Genomic DNA, 7,244 nt, shown 5'->3' on the forward strand with positions numbered 1-7,244 from the left:
ATGACCTCCATATCTCTCGTGACTCTGACAGACCCTACCTACTGATTCTCCTTGATCTCCAGCGGCCTTTGACACTGTCAACCACAAACTCCTTCTCGACTCCCTCCAAAAGAGAGTAGGCATTGAAGGTACTGTCCTCCGCTGGTTTTCCTCCTTCTTACAAAACCGAACGCAACAAGTAAAACTTCTCAACTCGACCTCACCCACCTCCCTGATTACCAGAGGTGTCCCCCAGGGTTCTGTACTCTCTCCAACTCTCTTCAAAGTCTACATGGACCCTTTTACCTCTATCCTCACTCGAGCCAATATCCCCTTCCACCTCTATGCTGATGAAACGCAACTCTATATTGAACTATCCACCTTAGACGACATCCACCGTCTGAACAATACCCTTAAAGAAGCCCTATGTTGGCTCTCACATAACCATCTCAAACTCAATCACGACAAGACGGAAATACTCCTCCTCTCGAAATCTAACCAGCTTCCTCAACTGCAAGAATGGCTAAAATCTATTGACGCACTCAAATGCACTCTCTCCCCGTCTACCACGGTCAAATCCCTGGGAATTTCTCTGGACTCCAACCTGACCATGCAGGACCACATCAACACAAATGCTAATAATGCCTTCCTCAGCCTTAAACTTCTTCACAAAATCAAATCCTTCATTCCCCAGGGTGACCTCAAACAGGCCACTCAAGCACTGGCACTCTCAAGACTAGACTATGGGATCTCCATCCTCACTGGCACGGCCAAATCCCGACTCGCCCCTATGAGGTCCACTCTTCATGCAGCTGCTAGACTAGTGACAGGAATTAAAAAATTTGACCACATCTCCACAGCCTTGAGGAGTCTTAAATGGCTCCCGATTGAGGCCCGTTGCCTGTTCCGCACTGCCTGCCTAACACACAAAGCCCTTCACACTGGGAAACCTGAATACCTCGCTAACAAGCTAGTGAAAGCTGGTCAAACCAGATCTCTCAGAAGCACAAACTCACTCCTCCTCCTCCTACCGAAACCTAACAAGCAAAAAACTCGGTCATGCTCCTTCACAAACAACTCTCCGAGAATATGGAACTCCTTACCCATTCACATCAGATCTAACCCTTCCCATATGACCTTCAAGAAGCTACTGAAACAATTCCTCCTAAACCAACCCTCACATCAATAAGGGTCTCTGTGACAGACCGAACAAGATGAGGACAACTAAAACAAGAAGTTATGGTGCTCAGGTAAGTGTTTATTGTTTTCTAACCAAATAGGATAAATCAAGTGAAAGTTCGTTCTGTTGTTGCTCTTAGTTTCTTGCGCAGTTCTTCTTGTCACTGACGTGTTTTCCCCTTTTCTTCTCTTTAGGTGGAGGTACTGTCAGTCTCGCGGACGTCCCATGCGGATATCAAAAAGGGAAATAAGGAAAAACGAGGGTAAGTGGGACGTTAAGAGATACGTCTTTCTTATTAAATTTTATCAGACTGGGGTGGATAACAGAGGGGAGGGGGTGGTGTCTGTGCGGAATAGAGGGAAGTGCTTGTTACTAATTTTACTCGTGTTTTATTGTGTCGCTAGTCCTTCCTTTGTGCCCTCCCACCTCTCTTCCCCATTCACCCTCTACCCCTTCCCTAGTTTCCTTCCCCAGTCCCCTTCCCTGCCGTGCACCCTTTATTTGTCCAGAAGGACCGTACCTTCGTGAGCCACGACCCTCCGGGGCCGTGGCGGGCGTTGAGGTGGTCCTCGCTGAGGTAGGGTTCGTTACGGCTTCCTGGTCCCAGTTCGCCGTCCTCCAGGTGGTATTTCTTCTCTTGGTCTCTCGCCTCGGTCTCCCTCCGTTCGCCGTCGTCTCCGTCTCCTTCTCGCTCGTCTCCGGTCTCTTCCTCCTCTCCCCTCCTCGCCGGCTCCACCGGCTTTTCATTCGTGACGCCGCCCTCCTCTGGCCAATCCGGGGTCGGAAAACCTATCCAGGTTTCCCCGGCAACGTCCTGACGCCGGCCTCGCTCGGGACGCGTTTCCCCGGTAACAGGGAAACGCGGAGATGACGTGTCAGAGGAGTCCGACACGTCAACTCCGGTCTCCCGTCTTGCGGTGATCGGGTTTACCCCGTCACATACCCCTTCCCAAGACAGGTCCTGTTCCAGGACCGAATCGGAAACCGGGAAGCGAGAAAGATAATCCGCAGGGACCTGCGAACTCCCAGGAACATGTCGGACCTGAAAGGAGAATGGTTGAAGTTCAAGGAACCACCTGAGAATGCGGGCATTCGTATCTTTATGAGCGGCAAGCCAAGTGAGGGGGGCGTGATCCGTAAAAAGTACAAAAGGCCGGCCCAACAAGTAATACTGTAGACAATCCACGGCCCATTTAATTGCCAAACACTCCCTTTCTATTATGGGAAAACGACGTTCCCGAAGACCCAGTTTGCGACTGATGTACACAACGGGATGATCGAGTCCCTCCGTTCCCGGCTGTGTCAGAACCCCCCCGAGCCCCACATCGGAGGCATCAGTGTAAAGGTGAAAGGGTTTTGAAAAGTCCGGGCATAACAATATGGGTTCTTTGGTTAAAGAGGTCCTCAAGCGTTCAAAACTGGAAGTTTGAATAGCAGAGAAAGGTACTAGCTGATTTGGATGAGATTTGGACAGAAGATCCGTAAGGGGAGCGGCTAGAGAGGAATAGTGAGGTATGAAACGCCGATAATATCCTACTAGGCCTAAGAAAGAGCGTAAGTCTTTTTTAGTTTTCGGGAGAGGGGCATGTAAGATTGCGTCCACCTTCTGGGCTTGGGGTTGAAGTGTTCCCTGACTGATTCTGTATCCCAGATATGAAATGTCGGTTTTCCCGATAACACATTTCTTGGGATTGGCTGTCAACCCAGCCTCGGTGAGTGCATTAAAAACTTGGTTTAGATGGTCAAGATGGTTTACCCAGGTATCGCTAAAAACAACTACATCATCCAGGTAGGCCGCTGAAAAAGCAGGGTATGGTTTTAATATGTTATCCATTAATCTTTGAAAAGTGGCCGGTGCCCCATGTAGCCCAAAAGGTAATACAGTAAAATGATACAGCCCGGACTGGGTAGAAAATGCCGTTTTTTCTTTATCTTCGGGGGCTAAGGGTATCTGCCAATATCCTTTGGTTAAATCTATTGTGGACATATATTTCGCCTTTCCTAACTTCTCTAGGACATCATCCACCCTAGGGATTGGATATGTGTCAAATAATGAGTTCTCATTAAGTTTCCGGAAGTCTATGCAGAATCTGACCGTACCGTCAGGTTTTGGTACAAGAACTACGGGTGAACACCAGGGACTGGTAGAGGGCTCTATTACTCCTAGGGTCAACATTTTCTGTATTTCATTTTCTATAACCTGCTTCCTTGCTGCGGGGATGCGATATGGTCTGACCCGAACTACTGTGTCGGGTTTTGTTCGTATCTTATGTCGGATTAGGGTGGTTCTACCGGGGTCTTCTGAAAACAATTGGTGATACTGCTGTAACAAGCGGTATACCTGCCTCTTTTCCGCTTCCGTTAATGCTTCGTCTATAGTGGGTAGAGTTGTTCCCTTGCCTAGGGTGGTAGGGCAAAATTCAATCTTTAATTCCTTATTCGGGTACAGAAGGTTAACTATTCTTGGGGTAGTGTTGGGTGTCTCGGGTGTCTCCCATTTCTTTAAAAGATTGACATGATATATTTGGGTTTTCCTGGGGTTGGTTGTTATTTCCACTAGGTAAGTTACAGGGGAGACGGCTCGGATGATTCTATGGGGGCCTTGCCATTTCGCCAGCAATTTATGTTCGGACGTGGGTCGCATGATTAAGACCTGGTCATCGGGTTGAAAAACTCTTAACTTACTCCCCTTATCATAATAATGCTTTTGGGTTCTTTGAGCCTGTTCCATATTGTCTTTTACCTCGTCCCATAATCCCTGTAAATGCGTTCTCAAGTTATGAGCATACTCCAACAAAGGAGTCCCTCCCTCCATGGCTTCTTCCTCCCAGGCCTCTACCGCCATGTCCAGAAGGGAACGTGGTTGTCGCCCGAACACTAGCTCGAAAGGGCTATGCCCCGTGGAAGCCTGTTCGTGCGTTCGGATCGCGTATAATACCAACGGTAATTTCTGATCCCAGTCTCTCCCTGTGTCGTGTACAATCTTTCGAAGTAACGTTTTGATTGTACGATTATATCGTTCGACCAAACCATCGGTTTGAGGATGATAAACGGATGTTTTGATCTGAGATATGCCTAACGTTTTACACACTTGTTTCATCAAGGTAGACGTAAAGGGAGTGCCCTGATCTGTGAGTATTTCCTGCGGGAAACCAAGACGCGAAAACACCGTTATCATCGCCTGGGCTATGGTCTTTGTTGTCATACTGGTTAGGGGAATAGCCTCTGGGTATCGAGTAGCATAATCAACTATGACCAGTATGTAAGTGTGTCCTTTTGTAGAAGGAACCAAGGGTCCAACCAAATCCATCCCTATTCGTCTAAACGGGACATCTATGATGGGGAGGGGCATGAGTGGTGCTTTTTTTGGTTTACCTGGTTCCGTCAGTTGACACCTGGGACATTGCGCACAATATTTTCTTATGTTGGCAAAAACACCAGGCCAGTAAAATCGTCTGAGGAGATATTCTTCCGTTTTGTCTCTCCCAAAGTGTCCCCCTCCCGGATGATTATGAGCTAGCGTAAGGATGTGATCCCTATAGTATTCAGGTACTATGAGTTGTTTTCTTTTTTCCCCGGTACGTGTGGTGTTTACTCGGTACAGGAGATTATTTTTGATTAGGAAGTAGGGACCTACCTCATCCATTTCCTCTGACACTGCAGTTCTCCAAGCGTGAGATAGGGAGGGATCTTCTCTCTGTTGCTGAGCAAAACTGACAGGTGCCTCGTGGAATTCTGCTACCACTCCTCTTATAGTGTCCTGACTAGTACTATTTCGGAACTGCTCTCTTTCTATTCTTTTGTCCCTTCGGGTCAGTTTTCTACGGGTTATTGGACATTCAATGGGACTTCCTGAAAACGGGGCTTCACCCCACCAGTCCTGTGAGATCTTAGAGTCTCTAACCTGATCCAATAGTTCTTGAAAGTGAAGATAATCTGTTCCCACGATACAATCCTCGATTAATTTTGGCATTATCCCCATCGGGAGACTATCCCGGTAGGGCCCCCATTCTATCTGGAGAATTTTTAATGGATACCGCTCCTTGTCCCCGTGAACACAACAAATATGTACCCACTGTCTCGTTTCGGAACCCAGAGTGGTTATCAGGTCTTCCCTTATTACAGACTGGCTGCACCCGGAGTCGACGAGGGCACACACATACCGTCCATTGATTTTTATAGTCTGTTTGAACTTGTGGTTACCTTTCCCTGTACATAGGACCCTACGTCTGGTAACCCCTATTTCCATCGGCTCACCTCCTTCATGTTTCTGAGGACACATACGGGCGATATGTCCCCATTCCCCGCAGTGGTAACATTGGGGTCCCTGTATAGGGGGGCCTTCCGGGATTCTACGGGAAACGGTATTGTCCAGTGGATTCTTTGGGAGAGTTTTTACAGGTGGCAGGACTGGTTTTATATTGGACCGTGGTGGTATATTTCTTATGTCGGAGGAGCGATGATACGCGCAGGCCAAATCAATTGCTGTGTTAGTGTCTACTTTTGGATGCTGTCGTATCCAGTGTTTTGTGGCTAAGGGTAGAGCATCCAAGTACTGTTCCAGTATAATTATTTGTATCACTTCTTCACGGCTATCGCCAATAGGCCCCAACCATTTTAAGGCCAAATCTTTTACCCGGAAATAGAAGGTTCGGGGGTCCTCATTTGGTCCCCACTTGACCTTGCGGAATTTCATCCGGTAGTATTCCGTATCATGCCCAACACGTTCCAAAATACTGGATTTTATATCCTTGTAGGGTGTGAGGCCTCCGGGATTAGCGGCCTGATAGGCTGCTTGTAAGAGGCCAGTTAGTAATGGAGCAACATATTGTCCCCAGCGTTCTTCAGGCCACTGGGCTGAAGAAGCCACTCTTTCAAAGTTAGTAAAGAAAGACTCTGGGTCTTCACCCTCTTGATATTTCTGCAATACTGAGCTGGGAACGTTCGGGTGGACTTTACTAGCGGCAATAGTCTCGGTTAATTTTGTCATGGCCGTTTCGTGTACCAGCTGGTTATTTGCCAGAATGGTGGCCTGGCTTTTCAAGGCCGATTGTAAAGCCTCTCTGTCCTCTTTTGCTTCCCTTTGGTGAGCCTCCCATACCAGCTGCAAATGTCTTTGTCCTTCGGCTAGCTGTTTGATCATATCCTCAAGGGAAGGGTTGTCGCTCATTGTGTACTCTGTTCGGTTGTCGTAGGGCCCCTAAGGAATCCCACTTCTGACACCACTGTGACAGACCGAACAAGATGAGGACAACTAAAACAAGAAGTTATGGTGCTCAGGTAAGTGTTTATTGTTTTCTAACCAAATAGGATAAATCAAGTGAAAGTTCGTTCTGTTGTTGCTCTTAGTTTCTTGCGCAGTTCTTCTTGTCACTGACGTGTTTTCCCCTTTTCTTCTCTTTAGGTGGAGGTACTGTCAGTCTCGCGGACGTCCCATGCGGATATCAAAAAGGGAAATAAGGAAAAACGAGGGTAAGTGGGACGTTAAGAGATACGTCTTTCTTATTAAATTTTATCAGACTGGGGTGGATAACAGAGGGGAGGGGGTGGTGTCTGTGCGGAATAGAGGGAAGTGCTTGTTACTAATTTTACTCGTGTTTTATTGTGTCGCTAGTCCTTCCTTTGTGCCCTCCCACCTCTCTTCCCCATTCACCCTCTACCCCTTCCCTAGTTTCCTTCCCCAGTCCCCTTCCCTGCCGTGCACCCTTTATTTGTCCAGAAGGACCGTACCTTCGTGAGCCACGACCCTCCGGGGCCGTGGCGGGCGTTGAGGTGGTCCTCGCTGAGGTAGGGTTCGTTACGGCTTCCTGGTCCCAGTTCGCCGTCCTCCAGGTGGTATTTCTTCTCTTGGTCTCTCGCCTCGGTCTCCCTCCGTTCGCCGTCGTCTCCGTCTCCTTCTCGCTCGTCTCCGGTCTCTTCCTCCTCTCCCCTCCTCGCCGGCTCCACCGGCTTTTCATTCGTGACGCCGCCCTCCTCTGGCCAATCCGGGGTCGGAAAACCTATCCAGGTTTCCCCGGCAACGTCCTGACGCCGGCCTCGCTCGGGACGCGTTTCCCCGGTAACAGGGAAACGCGGAGATGACGTG

At 48.6% G+C, this 7,244-nt stretch overlaps 1 long non-coding RNA gene across 1 annotated transcript; it reads left to right on the top strand.

The window, feature by feature from the left end:
• Nucleotides 1-1,170: 1,170 nt before the first annotated feature.
• LOC138247231 (uncharacterized) lies at nucleotides 1,171-6,635 on the top strand. Its single transcript, XR_011194376.1, has 3 exons — nucleotides 1,171-1,229; nucleotides 1,354-1,421; nucleotides 6,564-6,635. It is a non-coding gene; the product is annotated as an uncharacterized lncRNA (long non-coding RNA).
• The last annotated feature ends 609 nt before the right edge of the window (nucleotides 6,636-7,244 follow it).

This window comes from Pleurodeles waltl, chromosome 7 (genome assembly GCF_031143425.1).
Source record: "Pleurodeles waltl isolate 20211129_DDA chromosome 7, aPleWal1.hap1.20221129, whole genome shotgun sequence".
In the NCBI taxonomy this organism is placed as follows: domain Eukaryota; kingdom Metazoa; phylum Chordata; class Amphibia; order Caudata; family Salamandridae; genus Pleurodeles; species Pleurodeles waltl.